The following is a 21,485-nucleotide window of genomic DNA, read 5'->3' on the forward strand; positions in this document are numbered from 1 at the left end:
AAGAGTGCTCCAATTTCTTCCTAGAAATTAACATTTCAATCCTGTTTTTATCTAGAAGTCATTAAACTGTGCGACATGAATTATTCGAACTGTAGCCGCGAATTAAGTCTATTCATCAATAAGCCCAAACAGTTTAGAGTGTGTCGCTGGTAAGAAGAAACAGCTCCCCATTTCTATCTCGTCTCATTAAAGGAAACCAGTTTTCCCTCTCTCAGTATATAAAACTGTCTTCTCGCCGTGTAATTTATATTACCATAAGCCAGCTCACATTCTAAACTATTACACGCCTCCAATTAATTTTTGTAGCTTTTGCCTGAAAATTTAATGAGATAGTAGTATGTGAACCTGCTGACTCCAGATTATATGTGTACTTCCAATATTAATGTTGGCGTGACAAAATAATCCGATACCTGCATGCAGAGAGGGTCTCCCCACTGCCAGAAGGAAAAAGGCAAGGGACAAAGCAGACCACTGATTTTACCTTTTTAAATCCAATTAGGAAACCGACTAGCCTGGAATTAGCCAGCTCCACTCATCAGGAAACCCAAAAGGGAAATGGAGCTGTCTAAATATTTCCAACAATGAAGTGACAGCCATTTTAATAAGCGCCTAAGATGGCATCAACGCTCCAAGTATGGAAGCCAACTTTGAGGGTCATAATAATGGATCACAGAACCACCAATTTAGAGATGGAAGAAGAGGTCTTGGAGACCATCTACTCCAGCACTTTCACTTTACAGATCAAGAAACTGAGGCCACGAGAAGTTAAAGGTGCTGTGTACAAGAGAATGGTGGAACCTGGGTACTATAAAATGGTCACAACTGACACCCAAAGCATTGGGGCACCCAAGAATTCCCTACATCCCAAATAGGACAGAGTGCACCAACTCCAGGATGCCCCAGTGGGAAGTGGAGGGAAGGAGAAACCCAGAGTTCTGACTCTAGATGAGGTAGCCAGAACCATTCCTGGGCTGACCCAGACCTCCTACGCTATACTATTGCTCCCCAAGTCCATGCCCCTGCTGCCCCTAGTACTTCCACCTCTCCCAATTAGAAAAGTGAATGACACTACCCCTTCTGGAAAGGACCTGTCCAACATTACTATGACCCAACTCTCCCACTTCACAGGGTCATCACAAAGATAGAAAAAAATGGATTCATATTTTAAAGTGCTTGGCAGAGTACCAACCACACAGTAGGTGCTTAATACATATCCCTTTTCCTTCTCCCTGGTACTCTCAAGATGCCACAGCTCTCCAATACGTTGTGTTCCCTGCTTCTTGAGGGCAGGACATGGTGCCCTGATCCATTCATTTCTATATATGACTAGCTGTATGGATGAGGTACCCAATGGCAAACACCCAACTTTTGGGACTTGGCATCTTTGAGCAGGCGCATCCTGCTCAAAGGATCTTCCTTTGTTTGAAGTAACCTGATGTTACGTGTTTGAGACCAGATGATGGGCAAAGGGAATTCACCACAGTTTGGTTGGCACCAATGCTGCAGATGCCTGCCAAGTTTGTTACAAGGCACTCCCTCATAAAGGAGGTAAAGTGTCAAGGGTCATGGGAACCACACCAACCTTGGCATGATGGATTACTGCCATTCTCTTGACCCTTACCATCAACATTCTCAACCTGGCCACCTTGATGACCTCCCAGAGACACACTTAAATCTTGACAATTCTCAAGGTCCTATTGAGAAGGGCCTGGTCTTTCCATTAACTGCTTGACAGGTGGGCACAGCCATGTGGTGGGTCTTAAAATGCTCAACTACATCCATTAGAGCATTCTGGATTAATAATTCCCCTCCATATTTCCTTATCATAAAACCAGAATCAAACGCTGGGCTTTAAATGGACATTAAGTGTATAAGATGTGTTATTAAAATGGCATTAATAATAATTAGCCCTCTGATTAATGCTCAAGAGTAATTTCTCCAAAGCTCTAAATCTCTAGTGAGGAATTCCAGCTCTCTCTATCTGAGGGCCCCCAGCCTCAGCCCATCATGTAGTTGTAGGATGGGCCTCGATGAGCCACTAGCTCTTAGACCCATCTGGAGAGTACTCCCAACAGAAAGGCGTATCATCCCTCACCCCTCCCACCTGAGTCTCTCTACCCTGCTGAGGTTCATGTGGTCCAGACCCATATTTTCCTTGGTATAAGGGAATTCCCACTATGGAGCTCTCCCAACTACCAAATATTCACCACTTATTTGTAACTTTTATTCTAGAGTTGTCCAAGGCATTAAGAAGTAAAATGATTTGCCCAGGGTCACACACCTAGTTCATGATATATCCAGGGCAGGCCTTCAACACAGATCTTAGAGGGTGAGGATTCAAATCCTATTACCTGTGTGATCTGGGACAAGTCAGCCCCCTGTCCCTTCCTGAGACCTCAGTTTCCCTAGGTCTAAAATGAGCAACTAGCCTTGAAGGTTCTTCCCAGCTCTACACTGATCATCCATCCCCCCTCCCCCCCCATTCCTCCAGGTGACTCCTCCATCCAGGTCAGTGCTTTCCAAAGAATGATGGCCTTAAAAGTGGGAAGGGGATTTTTATGGCACGTGAGTCTTAGTAGCACTAACTGGGAACATTTCACCTGGACAAAGGAGACCTGGGCTGGGAGGCCTGAGAACTGCCCAGCATTTGGAAAGCTTTTCTGGACCTGTAGACGAAAGACTGAGTTTGAATCCCAGCTCTGATGATGCCGAGTTGGGGGACCCAGGGCAAGACGTCTTTAACCTGCCCAGCCTCAAGTCTTTACTTATACAAAGTGTAGACTTTGTGTAGCTCTAAATGAATCACCTATGAGAAATAAGGTTTAGGTTGCTTGGCAGAATTGAGCAAAGGTAGGCAGAGAAACAGCAAGTATTTATTATGCGCTTATTGTGTGCCAGGCCCTGGATGGAGCACTGGGGACACCAATACATGCAGAAGGATAGGCCTGGCCTGCAAAGAGCTTCTGCTTTGATGGAGGAGAAGGACACAAGGGGTAGGGGAGGCAAAGTCTCCAGAATCCCAAGCAGAGTTGGCATGGAGGGAGAAGGAGGCCCATGGGGCAGGGCAGTGTTCTAAGGTGACAAGATGGTGGAGCCACAGAGGCTGCCCCCACCATGGACGGCCGCTTCACAGTCATGGCTAGAAGGATGAGCGAGTGGGGGTGATCTGTGCCAGGCTACAGTCTTAGTCCATGATATCAATGAATGACTTGGCCAGGGTGACTCTGACAGCAGACTCAGGTTGGGAACCAAGGGACTTGGGGCCATCTCTGCACCTTGGGACAGGTTCTTACCCCCAGAAACACCCCGTGCTCTGATTCTTAGAATCTGAGACAGATTCTAAGTGCAGAAAAGCCTCTTTCTCCTCCCTCCTCCTCTATATCCAGTATAGTATAGACCCATCTGTCTCTGTGTGATACTCCTCTTGTAAAATGCAGGCCCCAGGGACCAGTTCAAAAAACTGTCCTGGGTAGATTTCCACCACTCCATGGAGGGAGCAGAAATTTCTTAGGCTAATCTTTTGTCCAGTTTTCTTTTTAGTTTAAAAAATGGCTCCCTTCTCAGTGTGGCACTGGGGGATGTATCCTTTTCATATGGCAATGCTCTCCATCCAAAGAGAGAGATGCTTGGTCTTTAGCTTATGTGTGTCTAGAAGGAAAGGTTCCAGAGGCTTTCTGGATTTTCTCTATGCCATTGCAGGAAGGAAGAGATTGGGAAAAGGAGATGATTCCAAAAGTTAACGGGAGCAAACTTGAGACTCTAAAATGGCTTATGACTGTGGATTTACTTATGGGGCAGTCACAGAAGAATGTAACTTCAGGCCAGATTTTCTTCTTTTATCTCTCCTGAATTCTATCCATAGAATGTACTTGGACATCAACACTTTTTAAAAAATAGAATATTCTCTAAATGCTTCAAAGTGAGAGGCCTGAGGGCACAAAAGCATTATGGGCTCGGTACAAAGGGATCAGCTGTCGATGGGTGAGCTGCCATATTGAAGATGGGATGATTAGGCTCTGAGTGGCTGGGCTATTACTATCATGATTGCTACTATACCAAATTTCCTTATTCTAAATGGATATTTTCCCTAATGATAAACACTATTGATAAAATAATATGATATGACATCATCATCTCCATTCCAATCCCAGAGCAGGAGGGATCTCTTATTCAGGGTGAGATGCACAGTCTGAATTCATTACCATGAGTTGAGACCAATCTGCATTTTCAGACTTTGCCACGAAATGCAGCCGCCCAAACTCACTGACCTGAATCTAACAACTATTCATGGGCGGCGGCGGTGGCCCCCTCGCACAGCCTGCCCGAACCCTCGCTTCTGTTGGGGAGATAGGGGGTGGGGATCCGGGCACTCCTCTTGCCCTCTGCTGTGGATGACTGGGCTACAGCAAGAGAAAGCTGGGGAAGCCATCAGGGCCTCCCGTCACAGTTAATTTTCGGCAAATTGCAGAGGCCCCTGGCGATGAGCAGCTCAGCAGAGGACATCGTCCTATGGGAGGACATGTGTAAGGAAACAGGTGTCACGTTACATATAACAGAGACAAATTCTGACACGGCAGGATCAGGTCAAGCCCTGAAAGGGCCAAGGAGAGCCAGCCCACCGTCGTTTCAAAATTAACAAGACCATGTTCCTGAAGCCAGCCAGTTAATTAGGCAGCAATTTGGTGAAACCCTGAGCCTTAACCTATATTAAGCAAACTCTCCGTCTAAAACTGAGCTTTGCAGAAGGAATCCAATGTCACGGTACATGGCATTTTAACCATTAAAAAATAACTTAGGCTGAAGAAGCAAATGACTCCACATTAGCACCAGGCAACTCTAAAGCATGTCTTAGCATGGGGCCCTTTTAAGGCTAAAACAACATTTCCATTTCTTTACCAACTTCTTTTGGGGTTGATTATTGTTTTATGGGGAAAAAAGAAGAGTTGTGTTGGGCCTGTGGTCTACAAATATAGGGCTTGACCGTTGGCACAATTTTCTAAACGATTCATGTGGCCCAGACCTAAATAATCTCATTTCTCTGAGGAGAAAAACATTCCCCAGAAAGATGAAATTGGAGAAAAGAACTGGAATGGAGTCAATGGACCTGGTTTTGAATCCTGGTTCTAAGTTCTACTGGTCTATGCCTCTGTGACCATGGGCAAGTCACTGCCCTGATTCATGCCCTCAGTTTCCTTATCTGTAAAATAAGGGGGTTGAGTGAGATGATCTCTAAGATTCCTTGAAGATCCAAATCTTAGTATCTAGATGGATGACTATTATAGGCATCAGCACTTTAAAACCTTTCCTGGGCTCCCAGCACTGCAATTCTAAAACAGAACCTAGCATGACGACCAAGAAAAAGAAAACTGTGGGAGAAAATGGAGGTTTTAGGAAGAGACCTGAGAAATGTCATGAAATATCCAAAGGTCTGTCCTATGCAAGGGGGAGGAGACTCATTTAGCTTGGGCACAACAGCAGAATTAAGAAGGGTTTCAGGTACAGAGAAGACTTCCTAGTCCAAGTGGGTGGGAAGGACCAGAGACTTCTCACGAGTGGGCAAGTGGAGATGGGGGCCCTTGGACTCCTCGTTACCAATATTATATGGGGAATCTCGATCAGGCACACCTGGACTTCTGAAGGAAGTCCCTTCCAAAACTGCCAACTTCTACATTTTGGTGAAGATATTGTATCCCACATATATAGAATGTAAATTCCTTGAGGGTAGGTCTCTTTTTCTTCTCATGCTCAGCTCCTGGCACAGAGGCCTGGCACACAGTAAGCATATAGTAATGCTTATTAAACCGAATACTTTCCTGCTTTTTAAAATGCAACAGAAATATAAATTTACAAAACAATGTCCTTAGATGCAGGTAGGTATGCGTGGGTCCATTATATGGAAGAAAAAAATGGAGATACCAGGTTAGATCATTTCAGATGACAGGGCTTGTCTGTGAGTTCAAATTCAACCTTTACAGACTAAGGAAAATGAGGCCCAAGGTAGCAAAAGTGACTTGTCTAGCCATCAGATTCATAGCTGAAACCCCTCATTTTACTGAAAAGGAAACCGAGTCCCAGGTGTGGAAGCAACCCATCCAGCAGAGTTGAAATTCAAACCATCTTCCATGTAATGCTCTACCCACTGCAGCCCACTGCCAAACCAAGCTTCTGCATTCCTCCTGATGTGCCCTCTTCTGCCCACAGAAACTCAGAAAGGGACACACAGGAAACCTGTCTGCTATGTCTCTAGGATGGTAGCTGCTGGCGTGGCCTCCTCATCCATATGCCCTCCACCCTCCAGAAGGCTTAAAAGCCAAAGAATCCCCTGGGATTCTCGGCAGGTTCTGATTTCATAAAGCACAGTTTATCTACATCTAAGGAAATTCTGTGCAGCAAAAAAGGCCATCCCCAGCTGGGATCACTCACTCCAGTGGAGGCCCAGGCATGCAGGCAGGCAATCTAAAAAATTTTTCTTCTATTTGGCTAAAAAGAGGGAGTCAAAGTAGGTACGCAGCCTTGTGACTCAGACAGCCCCATGCAGCTCTCCTGTACTCCTGAGAGGGTATGCACATGCCGGCACAGAACAAAAATCAATAGGAATCCTCCCTCCTGGAGGAGCGCGATCATACACAGAAGGGGACAGGCTGCCCCCCCTTGTCCTCAGGGAGCTGAAGTCAGGCGCATTCACACGAGGGGCCCAACTTGGCCTCATGGGAATGCTTTCAGCAGATGGCATAAGGCTAAGGGGGCGGCCAATTAGACACCCAGGGAATGTCAGGTCTGGGGTCACACGAAGCCACAAATGAATAGAGTAGGTGATGACCGGAAAGGGAACGTGAGGAGGGGAGCTAGGTGTTCCCTTTGTCCTGAGCCACAGTGAGGAACAAGGAGGTGCCTGCCCACATGTGGCTGAACTGGGAGCTCAGTCCCCACAGTCTGTGAAAGCTTGTGAGGCAGAAACCTCAGTGCCAGAGAGCAAAATGATGAAATACACAGATTTGCTCCAGGCAGAAGAAAGGTGTGTGGGGGTGGGGGGTGGGGGGCAAGAAAAGAATGTCGCTATTCCCAAGGCTTAACTGTCTTCTTATAAATTAGGTGCAAATGAATCAATGTGTTGTTAAAAAAAAAAAATCAAGTCTGGTCTATTGGAGGAAAATCCCCAGCCAGTGAGCAGGAAGACCCGGCAGCCTCTATGCCAGGTACTAAAGCCAAGTATCCTCTCTTACAGAGCCAAGCTGTATCTTAGGGTATAGGGGGCACAAAAAGGATGCCCAAAATATGAGACAAGCCCTGCTGCTATGCTCCCACCCATCACATTGCCAGTTAACCAAAGTCTCTGCTATTAAAACAGCCTGTATTACTTAAAACACACAAAACGGAGATACTTGGTCAGTATGCAGAATTTCACCTCATTACCAGTAGATTAACAGTCAAACAATAAAATGTGTACGATTAAAGGCAATATGAAAAGATGCTCAAAAACAGTACTAGTAAGAAAGAAGCATCCAGTGAGTACAAGAATGAGAAATATTTCACCTCCTGTTCGCTGCCCGTGAAATAGGCAAAGGCCATCACAATAGATAGAAATCAGGTTGGAGATTCTGGGGGTCCATGAGAGCTATACCGAAGTAGCTGAAGGACCGTGAGGAAGGAGAGGGGTCTAATTTGCCCTACAGAGTGAGAAGAAGCTGCAGAGGGACCAAGTCAGCCTTAATATGAGCCAACACTTCCCAACGGATCCAGACCTATCCAAAAGGAGAACGGGCCAGAATCTCCTTTACTTGGTGAGGGCTGGCTACCCCTTGTCAGCTACACTGGAGCAGGGAATTCTGGACCAGAGCTGGCCTCTGAGGTCCCCTGGGGGACTTGGGCACTTTGGTGATCAATTCAGGAAGCTGAAAGCTCAGTTTCCCCAGTGGCAAACTGGGAAGCCAGCTGCCTGTTGTCTAGGACTATGAAATCTTGACGTGACAGACCCCAGGGCCCTGAAAAGGAGAATTATGAGCCTTTCCCATATGGCATCTCTGCTGAAACAGATCTGTGGCTGTTCCACTTGGGCTGAATTTTTCAAGGAGTTGCAAGTTACACCATGCCCCTGACAACAATGGTCCCCTTTGAGTTGGGACAAGGTATGGACAAGTGTAAATGAGAAGGCTCCCTCACCACCAGGCTAGAATTACAAGGGACTGGACATAAACCAGATCCCTTTCCCAGGAGCAGGCATTATCCACAAATCTTTTATTTTAGGTCCCACTCCAAGCTGCGGTTGACTGACAGATCATGCTGATACTGGATCCCGCCAGGCCCCAGGAGTGACCCAAAGGGCCATTTTCTGTGTGCCTCCTGTTTGAAGGGGGTCATCTTGATGAGGAAATGGTGCAACAGCCGTGAGAGAGGCCCCAGATATTCCCCGCTCCTGCACATGTATGACGCTTCCCACATTAGCACATTTTTCTGAATGTTACATCTTTTGCCGTTTATAATTAATTTTAACAGCTTCCGCAACTCAACCCACAGGTTGTTGGTGTTTCTTTTAAACAGTGTACTGCTGAGAAATTGATTTGTGGGCCTGCATACCTATAGAAATCATGCTATGAAATGCGTATAAATATCATTTCCTGGGTTGTTTCTCGGGCTAAGGAAAGGAAAACTGGTTCTGTCTGATCTCCTCGAGCAAAAGTTCAAATCCCGCAACCTTCTTACGTCCTGTCCATCTGTACATGCTAATGTAGATGAATTAATGAGCTCAAGACAATCCTGAGCCAGGCAGAGAATCTAAGCTTACTGGTGCTGGTTTTAATTGTCAGAGGCCTTGTATATGGACATGGAGAATGGACTCCAGAATTTTCTCAGTTGCCTGGGATAAATGTATGTTTTTTATGATACAAGGAGACATTTACAAAGTTCAGGCACAAAGAGGCACAACCAATATTTAAGTTAGTGATGGAGAAAGTTGCTATTAAAGATATGACCATTGTCTTCCATTAAGGAAGCAAAACAGAAATGAAAACAAACCCTGTGGCACATTACTTCTTTCTCCCAGCTGCCCACTTTTCTGCCCTTCTGTTAAGGACCCACTTTTCTAGAGAAACTGTATCATAGTTTTCTACTTAATCAAGGATTAACATTCAAGTCCAGACACACAAATGCCATAGACAGACGAGTTTTTAACACCTAACAACATCCAATTTTCCACATGCACCATTCACTTTGTAACACTAACATGTTTAAAGGCAGAACGGCAGACCTGGGCTTGAAGGAAGGAAACCTTCCTGATGCTCAGAGCTATCTCAGAGTGAAATGGGCCGCTATGGGAGGGTGTGAGTGGGCTCTCCCTCGCTGGAGCTCTGCAAATGAAGGCTTCCCAACCACTATGAGGAATGTAGCAGAGGGTTCTTAATCAAGCATGGGAGGCCTCTGGGGTCCCTTTAATATCTGAGATTCATGTTGAATAATCTGTGGAAAACCTAAACGGAAGAACGTGACATGAGAATTCCCTGTTCACAAGTGAAGAGGCAATATTTGTGTGTTAGGTCAATCAGCTGATCAACATTTATTAAGCACCTGCTGTTAAATGAGCTGCCCGAACTAACCAGCATCCAAACTGACCATTGTCCCAGCTAACCAGTATCCAAGCTCACCAGCGTCTGAACTAACCAGCATCCAAACTGACCAGTGTCCCAGTTAACCAGTATCCATCCAAGCTCACCAGCGTCTGAACTAACCAACATCCAAGCTAACCCAGCACCCAAGTGAACCAGCGTTTGAGCTAACCAACATCTCCACTGGGCTTTGAAGGTCTGCAAAGCGCTCACCATCTAAGTATTCATTACCTCACTGATTTTTCACGACAATGTTGGGCAGAGGAGGTTATGATGACCCCTATTTTACAGATGAAGAAACTGAGGCAGGCAGAGGCGAAGGGACTTGCCCAGGGTGACACAGCCTCTGAAGCAAGATCTGAACTCACACCAAGGCCTGCATCTCCAGGATCCCTTCCAAATCCTAAGGTCCCACAGAGATGTCAGAGGAACTGAGGACTCCAAGGTCACAGGGCTAATAAGCCTCCATGCCAGGACATGACCTGGTTCTGAAGGACCCTGGGTTTGGGTTTTCTCACCCACATGTGGGGGGTCAGTGCCCTGTGTGATGGCTGCCAAGACGTGTCTATGCAGCACCAAACGTGGGGGCGGCCTCACCCCACCCAGAGAAGTCACCATCACAACCGCTGATATTTGCAAGTCCAAGACACCTGGCAGAAATGATCAGCTCTGAGCCTCATCAACACCCTTGAAAGGAGGCTCTGATAAGCTCCACTTTTTAGATGACAAAACAGGTTCAGGGAGTTTAAGTGACCGGTCTAGTGTCCCAAAGGACTACTTTTAGGGGTGGAATTTGAATCCAGGTCTGATCCCAAATCTAGCACTTATTTACTACACCACATGGCCTCTTCCCAATCTAGGAATACCATAAATCATACCTCTTCCTGCTTCAGTTCCTCATCTGTAAAATTCAGATAATAAGAACATCTGCTGTCCAAAAGTCTTAATTCAGTTTTAAGGTATTAAAATTTAAAATTTGCACTAAGACTTTTAGGACATCCCATATTTGGATCCTGTCTGGTCCCACTCCTCTATTTTATAGATGGGGAAACTGAGGCTCTGAAAAGTTAATATCCAGCTACTAAGTGTCAGAGACAGGATGTAAACCCACATGCTCCTGACTCCAAGTCCAGAACTCTCTACCCTACATACACCACAAGCTGTTTCTCTGATGTTTATTGGAGAGAGTTTGTGGAATTTGTCAAAGAGCATCATAGTGGAAAGGATGTCAGCAGCTTTCTAGGATCCATAAGGAATAGAGATCACAGGGGAGACATGAGTTTGGATCTCTCTCAGTTCCTGAAATTCTCAAGGAAACTTGCAACCAAACATCCCGATACTTTCCAATCAACCCTTTTCTGCCTCTGAAGGCTCTTTTCTCTTCCATCACCAGGATCTTCATGGAAGGAGCTCCTGGGTCCAGCTCTGGCTACAAGCCCAGCACTGAAGCTTTTTTTTTTTGGTTTTCCGAGCGGGCAGTGCTACCCTCAGCCAGACCAATCAGATGTCCCTGGTGGAGGCTGGAAAGAGGGCTGACCATGAAGTGAGGAAGATCTGCAGGAGGTCAGGAGGCCCAGGGGACAGCCAACAGAGGATGTCACCACCATGACTGCATGAGGCCGTGACCAGGCGAGGGATGAGCTGTCAGGAACAAGAGGACCATGGACTCTATGACCACAGAGGCCAAAGAGTTTCTCAGGCTTGAAAAGCCACATGCAGAAATTGTGAAGTGTGCATTTTCAAACGTTTCAAACACATGACTTCAGCCTATTTCCTCTTGCATAGAGCTGGAGTTCTCTGGCTGGAGCACTCCTTCCAAAGACTCTGCTGTCCTTCCTGGGTTTCTGTGGGCAGTTTGGCCCAGTGGAGTCCAGGACCTGTCACCACAGATCCGGGAGAGCCAGGCTGCTCTCAGGCTGACTGACCCAGGGCAGCAGGATGACAGGCCTTCCACTAGGCTCTTCTCCCCCTTAGGGCATGACCCTGGAGCCACAGTTTCTTCTGAAGAGGATTGGATGAGATGGATGGTCTTTGGGGAGCCTTCTGGCTGTGATGTTGTAAGAGTCTAGGAGTGTCTCCACTTCCTTAGGCTTCCATTTCCCCATTTTTTTTCATGAAAGCTTGGACTAGCTGGGGCAGCTAGGCAGTGCAGTAAAGAAAGCACCAGGCCTAGAGTCAGGAAGACCCAAGTTCAAACCCAGCCCCAGACACTCATTAATTAGCTGAGTGGCCCCAGGAAAGTTGCTTCACCTCCATCTGCCTCAATTTCTTCCTCTCTAAAAAGGGGATAATAACAGCACTACCACACAAGATGGTTGTAAAAAACAAGTAAGTTAATCATTGAAAAGCACTTAGCATGCAATAGGTTCGGACACATAGCATACCCTTTATAAGCACTAGCTAGTGTTATTTCAACAAAAAACCAGTCTATTCTGGGGGGTCAGGAAGAGCCCCTGCCCCAGGTCCAGTCCTGCCTTCTGTTCTAGGGCACCACCCCCAAAGAGCACGCCTGACCTCTCCCCGAGGCCCCCATCCTGCCACTGAGACCTGTGCAAATAGCAAGGTTCCGGATTTCCTCTGCCTGCACCAGCCAGTATAATCATGCTGGTATCGGCGGAGCTGGGCGGGCTTCTGGCGCCATTATCTGTCTTACACAAGAAGAGGCTGGGCCTTTTCTTTACAGACTTACTTGTTTGGGGGCACTAAACAAAGCAGGGCTCCTTTTTCCTTGGCACCTTTGTTCAAATTACAAGATAACTGGCTGCCACTGCAAATATGAATGCCTGATAACAAAGATGCAGAAATCAACCCCTTCCCCAGCGGCTCAGTCAACTCAAGGAAGGGCTGCCCAATTTTCAGTTTTCATCAGCAATGACTAGAAACCAAGTGGGCAACGACTGAAACCACCTCCTGCCTCTGTGGACCCGGGTTCAGATCCAATACTGGCGTTTCCGAGCTTGATCTGAGGCCAAGTCACTTAAACCCCACCTCCAGTCTCAGTTTCCTTATCTGTAAATTGGGAGAACAGAAGAGGATGGACACCCAGATCCTGATCTGATTGATTTCTTCCCTGCCTGCCTTGCTAGTTCCCACAGCTAGCACACAGTAGGCACTTTATAAATGCTTGCTTACTTGACTGAAAGGCAGTAGCTAAAGTCAGCTCCCTGAGGTAAGAACTGTGGTTTTTGTCTTTGCACCCTCAGTACCTAAGGGGCTGGGTTCGGGGCTTGCCTCTGACCTACAGGTACCCTCAGGCAGTGAAGGCACATACCTGTGCTGGCAGAGAGGTTGTTCATCAGGGCGATTCCTAAAAAGGTATCAGCAGTCCAGGCTCCATCCCTATCCCAAGCGCAGAGCAGAGCAGACAGCAGGCACTCGCTAAAGGCTTAGTGAAAGCCTGGACCAACCCCTGTCAGTGAAGGAAACCCAAGCAGGAGAGCAATAGACCCGGTGAACCCATTCACAAAGACAGCTGAGGTTCAATGGCCCTGCCAGTCATGGTCCTTGAGACCAGAGGAGGAGAGGGGGCCTACGGTTAACAGAAGACTGAACACACTCATTGTCAGCTGAGTCTGTTTTGGCCTTAGGTTTTGCTTTTTTTAATAGGAGGAGAAAATACTATCAAGAAATAAAGGTAGTGTTTAAAAAAAAAAAATTTCAACTGAAGTTTTTTACAAAACCTAAAATATAAGTAGTTTTATTGAAGTGGTTTAAAATTCCAAATTGCTGCATTCATTAAAATCACTCAGTACTTGGTAGTAGGTTTGGAATGGTTGACCCTAAGGTAGAGCTGCCTCAAAGTGGCCCTGAGCTACCTCAGTTTCCCTGGAGGTAAGTGTCTGAGCAGAGCCCTGAGAACATTTGTCAAGGACATTGTACATGAGATCCCTCGTCAGGCAGGGTCTGTCTAGAGGACTCCAAGGTCCTCTCCAGTCTGGACATTCTGTGACTTGGCAATTTCTTCCCAAGGCAGATCCACAAAACAAAAAGACACTACACCACATCAGGTCAGATGGAAACCTTACTTACTTATTTAAACAGGAGGCAGGTAATTAAAATGCAAGATAAAAACCATAGCACAGAATAACATGTAGATAACACAGAACACAGAACAAGGACACTTCTGAATGTCCATGGAACTGAGATGAATACCACACAGTCTCTTTGCTGAAACCAGGTGGGGTCATGGATACCAAGAGAGATGGACAGAAGGATGGACGGATGGATGCTCCCAAGTGGGGATGGCTGAATAAAGAAGCACAGCAGAGTTCTGTCTGGTGACCTCATTTTGTCCTGACCAATGATTTCATGAGTTAAGTACGGAGTCTCCTTTCAAAGGTGCCAGGGGATGACTAATTTGTAACCTAGAGATTCAGAGCTGACCAGGGTACTGAGATGTCCAGAGACAGAGGGCAGACTTCAAACACTCTAACTCTGGTAGACCATGCTGCTATGCTCATTCCACGTAGCAGGTTGGCCACACACACTGCCATATCTGTGGAAGGGCATCACTCACTGTATGATGAGAGATTCACCCCTTCCACTCACTCTGAAACTACTCTAGGTAAACACGTCAGCAGCGTCAGTGCCTGTCCTGGAGGGAGATGTTCCCCTGGAACCTTAGCAGACAAGAGAGTAGAAGAGCCCTCTCTCCTTTTAAGAAGCTCCGTGTGACAGGTGGCTGAGATGAGAAGAACCCCACCCAGCCAGGAATGAGAGAAATACTCAATCGATTGGGTGCATATTCTCAGCAAAGTCCCTAGAAACGCAGGCGTAACTCATCTACCAGAGGAAGTGCACAGCCAAATAGAAGCCTATGGACGTGGACAAGGTTTTGTGCAGACTCCAGCTGTTTCTACAGACCTAACGCAGCCAGATCTTGATTAGTTCACAATAATGAATCCCATGTGTCCAGCACTGGGCCGCTGGGACAGATGCTGGAGGGAACAAGGGAAAAACCAAGTCTGCTGTTCTCTTAGGGATGATGGAGACAGAGCCACCATGTGAACATGGATGAGCCCATGATATTATGAAGAAAGTGGGAGAAGTTGGAGTGGGGAGCAAAGCCTCCTGTCAGAAGAAACAATCCCTGACAACCCCCTCCCCTGGAAAAGCCAATTGTCTTCTCCTGGTGACACTAGCATAACCAGAGCCATGATTTCAGAGTGGCATGAGCTGGAACGGACAGGCCAGAGAGGCCAGTCAGTCCAGTAAGGAGGCCCCAGCAGCTGAGGGTAGGCCTGGCATGCCCTCCTACTTCAGTCAGTTTTCTACTGGTCTACACAATCCCCCACAAATCCCCATAGGCACTTCAGGCAGAAAGGTCTCTCTGGATGGAAGGAGCATCATGGCATTGGGGGCTGGACTCTCAATGCCAGCTCTTTGCTCTGGCTGCTGATATATAACAGAGTTTTATTGGCATGATCACCTTGGAGTTCAAAGCAACAGCTCCCCTGGGGCTGGCCAGAAGGATTTGGGGCCAAGCCCCTTCCCCTTGTTCAGGCTAAAGTTTTGCAAGGGAACTTCAGCACCAGGGGATGGGCAGGCTGCGGCTGGTCAACCCCAGCCCCTTCTAGGGAATAGGTGGTCAGCCTGAGTGAGGCTCAGAAGGGGACTGACCAGAGCTAGTACAGCCCTTGGATTCACACTCAGGCCTCCCAACTCCCAGTGCCATATTCCCCCCATCCCCCCAGGCTTATTAGGTTGCCTTTCAAAATAATGATTAGAAACTCACATTTATACAGAGTTTTAAAGCATCCCTTTCTATTACATTAACTCCATTATCACCTTTAGTGTAAAAACAGGGCTAATTCAACAGAGAATCATCATCCTCGTCATCACCATCACATTCTCATCTGCTCCTTTATTATTATCGTTACAATTAATTTAGCAGGCATTTACCTTAATGATCATTGGAGGCAGCTGTGGTAGAGTGGAATGTGGCGACCTGTGTGACCCTGGGAAAGTACATCCCCAAGCCCCCCCCCCACCTTCTTGCAGAGTCCCAATTCGCCCGGCTGCCCCCCCCCTCCATCTCCCCAGCTGGGACAGCAAGGGTCCCATCCCTAGGTGTCTTTAGGCTGGAGGATACCTCAGCTATCCTTCTCAGAGAGGGAGGGGAGTCTGTCCAGAGCAGTGGGGTCCAACTCAGAGAGAGAAGGAAGGGGAGAGAGACAGAGATACAGAGAGGAGAGGAGAGGTGTGTATGGAGGTGGGGGGCGGTGATGCCCATGCATACACTGTCTTTCTCTTCCTTTAAATGAAGGGACTAAGCAGATCACTGAAGGAGAAAACCAGATTCTTTTTATCTAAATTGAATGCTTACAACCCAGGGGAAAACTCCACATATTCCCAAAGGTCGGCCAGCCCACTTCTCCTCCCATTCGGTTCTGGGCTAGCGGGCTGCTTGGATTGGCACCTGAGACCAGGAGATGAGAAGGGCCTCCCACTGCTAAGTGGGCCGGCTCTGCTGAACTGCTGGGAGAACAAGGACAAAAGCCACATGAGGTGGGGAGAAGAATGGGCCACAATCCACATCATGGAAGGGACTGGCCAGAAGGATGAAGTCACACGCGTCCATTGTCATGCGGGTGTACAATCAGTGGCCATTTCATGAGAAGGGGGTTTGGGCGACCACAGCAAAACAAAAAGGCACCTTCCATGCTAAATTCAGACTGGGAGGAAATCTGCCCCTGAAGGCTGCACTGATGAAGCAAAACCGCTTTGGTCTGGGCACAGAGGGGCAGAGCCGCCAGCCTTTCCCCTCCCTACACCCATAACGCCACCAAAAAGAAAGCCTCCCTGGCACTGACCATTTAACCCAGCTTGTCTTCCCAAAGCGTGAGAGGACCCTGAAAGTCCTGGGTCCCCCACCAGGTTCAAAGACCTGCCCTGAGAAGGGGTGGCTGGTTTTTCTTAAAATTTATTTTGCTGAGAATTTTGCTCCGACTTAAGGCCATTAGAAATGATACAATTTCAGCAACAGATCATTTTCCCCCTAATCCACTTTCATTCTTTCTAATTATTACCGTGATAGAACTAATAATGTGACTTCCATTTTGACTAGTTTCCTATTTGGATAATTCCATCGACTCATCTCCTGAGCCGCCGCAAAATCCCTCTGCAGTGAACCACTGAATTAATCACTGCTGCAGTCCTGAGAAACCTGGCTTTTCGAGTTGAGGCTCTGTCTGCCCACTGGGGCTATCCCTTTCCAAGCCATGGGCCTCCTTGTTCAGTCTGGGATCCCTGCTTCCTGCCTCCTCTACTCTGAACCCCCACCTCCAGACCAAGAGTTCCAGTGTTCTACCTGATTCCTGGGACTCCATACCCATGAAACAAAGGGTGGGCAGCCCTGATGAGGACCACCCTTCTCTTCTCTATATAACTTAATTTTGCTGTGGCCTGAAAACTAGCCCATGGAGGACTCCCTGGGGGCATCTCTGGCTGGATCTTCTGCCCAAGGCCCAGTGGGAAGGTCAGTGTCTGTGACAAGATCAAGCTTGAGTGTGAGGGGGCTAGCTTAGATGTGTCAGTGTGAGTCACTGTAAGAGGGACTCAGTGGGTCTCTTGTTCCTTCCTCTATGCTCCCATGGGAGTCTTTATTCAGCCATGTGGTCATCCACTGAACATAATAGATTAAAGGGTTCCCCCATCTCTACCCCCAACCATCAGATTCTTCTGCAAGCCCTGTCTGGTACCTTCTACACACCCTGAACACATTTTTGGCAATGCCATCCATGACCTTGCCAGACAAGCTAGACACTGAAGCTGTTCTCAGAGAGATCTGGATAAATCCAGGGCCCCCTGCCCTGAAACCCACAAAGGAGGTCCCAACTCACCAAGACCAGGCTGTGCATGGACCACGCGGCTCACGCGGCAACGTGGGGTTTGTCCACTCTGCAGGAACCAGGCTTCATCAGCCTAAGCCAACTTCCTTGAAACCCTGGAAGGAAAATGAATGTGGTCAATGATCCTGGAGGTGTTGTTACTTACACCTGGCCATCCTATAACTGCACACTTCTAAGGTCTCTCTCTGGTCGCCTGAGGTTGAATGGATGGCTTCATTAAAAAGGCTCCATTTGTCTTGTGTTCGTTGCCAAATCAGATCCAGCGGTGGTGTATTAGAACCAACAAACCCTTTCCATCCTCTCCAACACAAGACCTAGTGCTCAGAAACATGAGGGACTGGGCCCTCCTTGGGGAGGTGGGTATCCCCTAGTTTTTGTTACATCTCCAAAAAGCACAAAGAGAGATGGCACAGATCGATAACATCAGGGGGAGAGGGGAGAACATGACCCAATGTTTGAAAAAATGGGGAATTCTAAGGTGCAATTCATAAGCTTCTGGTTTATAAGGACTATTAGCATAAATGCTGACCACCCTTAATCCACTGCCCCCCTGATGGATGGCTGGAGTTGTCCATTAAGAGCACGCATTTTAACTTAGTACAAAAATTGATTAGTCAGTTAAGAATTCAATCCTGATGGTCAATAAAATTGCACTTTCTTGGCAAATGCAATATGAAACGGGGTGATACATTAAACAGCCTTCCCATTCATCACAGGATACACAGGAAAGAGGAAAGAACGGGCGGACGCCGCATGCTTTTAACTCTCACAAACACCCAGCGAAGGACAGCAGACAGATTGTCGGGTCTGTGGTTCATCCTTCATTTCAAAGAGGACCAATGACGTGGCAGGGTGATGTCTTGACTCCCTCACGTTAGATTTAAGTGAGGCAGAGCAGCACAAAGTCGTCGGCCACACTATCTTCTCCAGAGTCATCCCAGTCCAGTGGCACAACCAAAGTCAAGATGACTGGCGATGGCCCAGGATGCCATGGACAACCCTGGAGTCTTTGCTTCCCGACCAAGCTCTAAGTGCTCCATGGTGCCTTCATAGTTGATGAGAACAGTTTACCACCCATTCCACCAAATGGAGCTTCACCTGTTTAGGGTAGGTAGGCACCCCTCTAACTCAGCCTTGCCTGTCAGTGACCCTTAACCTGGCTCAGTCTGTCTGCTGAGATGTTTACCAGGGTGTGGCTGCTGTGAGGTACAGCTCCTGAGTCACAGGTGAGAGTAGGGCGAATCAGGAGGACACAAAAGGTGGAGGAGCAGCCCTCTCCCCAGAAGGGCTGCTCCACCCTGAACCCCCCCAGTGGGGTCTATGGACCAGTGGTGAGCCAGTTCTTCCAACATAAAAAGAAGGTAGCAGAAAGGAAAAGGCCATCCTTGGGAACATAGATGTTTCTTGGGTTCTGAGCTATAAGTCTTCCCCTACATACAGGGCCCTCTGCATTTTGTGGGTTCTATTTTTTAAAAACTGCCTGTGTAAAGTGACAGGAATGAGAAAGCAGTGCCCCATCCCTTCCTCACAAATGATTGCTAACCACCCCCTCAGACCTCAGGTCATTGGGTCCCACCTGAGACATCAAAGGGGCACCTTCCTGTGACTGTGACCGGAGCCCTCCCACCAAAGGAAGCCCAGCCCACTTTAGGGTGCCCTCTTGTGTCAGCTAGACCTGCCCTACATCGAACCAATCTGCTTTTCTGAAAGCTGGCACCCTGTTGTTTCTGGCTCTGCCCTCTGGGGCAGAGGAAAAAGGGGCTCTCTGCAGTTCTGGGAGCAGGGTTCCAATCCAGCTGAAAATGTTCTCGGGGTTACTGGTGAGCTGAACAAGACCCTTAACAGCCTCACATTTTTCATCTGTAAAATGAAGGTCCTGTGTCTACATCTTCCCTTCCTTCCTAAGGCTCTTCACCATCGAATACCTGCAAAGCAGCTTCTATATTCTGCACAAGCCCGTATGTTCTTCCCCAAAAGATGCTGAATTTTTCTGGCTCCTTCTGGTCCCTGTACCCCCTGGGCTGGGACAGTGGCTGACATGTAGTATGTCCTAACGTTTGCTGACTGACTAACTGAGCCCTTGTGTATTCCTTTTTAGTCTCTGTTTACCTCTGAATAAAATCAGGGGCATCGCGTTAGGGTTGGTCAGAGAACTGGGAGCTGCAAGGGACAGACACATGGAAGCCTTGACTGGGGAGGTCACAGAACAGCAGAACTGCGACCTGGAGGCAGATCTCTGGCATCAGAATCCTTTGTTCCTCCATGCCTCCAACGGCCTATGACTCAGTTACCCCAAATCCTGCTTCTCACAGACACCCTGGCAGGACAGAGAAGGAGGCAGCAGCAATAGCAGGCCATCTTTCTATGGTCATTTGTGGGACACACAGAGACATCAAACTGACCTCTTCTTCCAATGATGACTCTCTGCTAGTTCTTGGCAGCCATCCTGTCTGACCCCTACCTGGACAAGCACCTCCTAATAAAAGTCCTAAGAGTGGGTGATGTGGCTGTGCCAAGAGTACAATGGCTTGAGGCAATTTTACAGAGAAGTCGCAAGGCCAGCGCTCACACTGAGGGCAGAAGAAGCAATACAAGGACACCCTCAAGGTCTCTCTGAAGAACTTTGGGAAACACAGGCCCAGGACCACCCAGCATGGTATGTCCTTGCCAGAGAAGCTGGGGTGCTCCACGAGCAAAGCAGAATTGAAATGGCTCAAAAGACATGGGAGATGTGCAAACTTACGGACATCCCCACTCCAAACGTTTATATAGATTATTTGTACCCAACCTGTGGTAGAGCCTTCCAAGCTCCTACTGGTCTGATCAGCCACAGGCTGACACCTGTACCTTCACCCCAAGATACTGATGTCATCTGGGTCCTCGCTGAGCACCAAGGACAATAACAAACCTTGGGCAAATCAATAAACCTGTTTGCCTCAGTTTCCTCATCTGTAAGATAAGGATGACCAACACCTATCTCCAGGGTGGTTGCTAGAATAAAATGGGGTAAGATTTATAAAGAGCTTTGCAAACTTGAAGCACTATAGAAATGCTAGCTATTGTCAGCATCCTCATTATTCTATTGTTATGTGACACTTGCATTCATCTCATTTGAGCCCCCCACAAAAGGGCCCCCATTGGGGTGAATGGAACAATTATTATCCCTCTTTTAGAGATGGGGAAACTGAGGCTGGAAAAGGCTTTACCTCCTGTGACCCAGCTAAGTGAATCAGTGGAACTGGGGCTGCAACCAGCCCACAAGGCAGCAGGTCTCTTTCGATAACAAGCAACCAACAGTCTCAAAAGTCCAGCTTACACTCTTCAAAGAAAAGAACTGAATGTGGAGCAACCCCTGAATTAATTCCCATCATTATGCAGCAGCAGGAGCCAAGGGCGCTGGAGAGGACATGGCCTGTCCTCTGTGCTGCCACTGTGACAGATAATCCAACAAGATCCCGTCCAAGATAGCAGAAGGACCATGGGAAGGAAGGCAGGAGGGTCATGGAGCTCAACGCCCTCACTTGTAGAAAGACAAGCCCAGACCTACGGGAGGTCACATAATGAGACAAATGGAAAATCAGGCTCTTAATAAGGAATATTACTGATCTCTGGGCTCTCTGGGTCCTGGGCCCCTTTGGCAGCCAGTCTGGTGAAACCTACTATCAACTCCTCAGAATTATATTTTTAAATGCTTAAAATAAAATACACAGGATTACAAAGAAAACCAGTTATAATGAAATGTAGTTCTCAAAACACACACACACACACACACACACATGCACACACAGACACGCAGAGTTCATAGACCCATGCCTGGAGTTAGAGACCTCTTGGGTCCTGGATATGGCCACATTTCTCAGTCACCACCGATTCCTGGAACTATGCTGAGGCCTGAGGGTGGACCCTGCATAGGGAACAGATGCTGGTCTCAAGCTCGACTCCCACCACATCTGGAGAAGGTGCCACTTTCTTCTGGTCAAGCAGTGGAACTATCCCAAGACCAATGGGAATAAGTCGCCCCACCCAAGAGGCACAG

The 21,485-nt window shown here is 47.6% G+C and overlaps 1 protein-coding gene across 8 annotated transcripts in view; it reads right to left on the minus strand.

The window, feature by feature from the left end:
• CTBP2 (C-terminal binding protein 2) overlaps positions 1-21,485 on the minus strand; it is a 171,841-nt gene that overhangs the window by 109,517 nt on the left and 40,839 nt on the right. For all 8 annotated transcript variants that reach the window (XM_072629014.1, XM_072629013.1, XM_072629011.1 and 5 more), the window contains one exon: positions 17,441-17,544. The gene's annotated coding sequence lies outside the window, so the exon portion shown is untranslated. The remainder of the gene's footprint in view (positions 1-17,440; positions 17,545-21,485) is intronic.

The sequence above is a fragment of the Notamacropus eugenii genome, chromosome 1 (assembly GCF_028372415.1).
Source record: "Notamacropus eugenii isolate mMacEug1 chromosome 1, mMacEug1.pri_v2, whole genome shotgun sequence".
Taxonomy (NCBI): Eukaryota; Metazoa; Chordata; class Mammalia; order Diprotodontia; family Macropodidae; genus Notamacropus; species Notamacropus eugenii.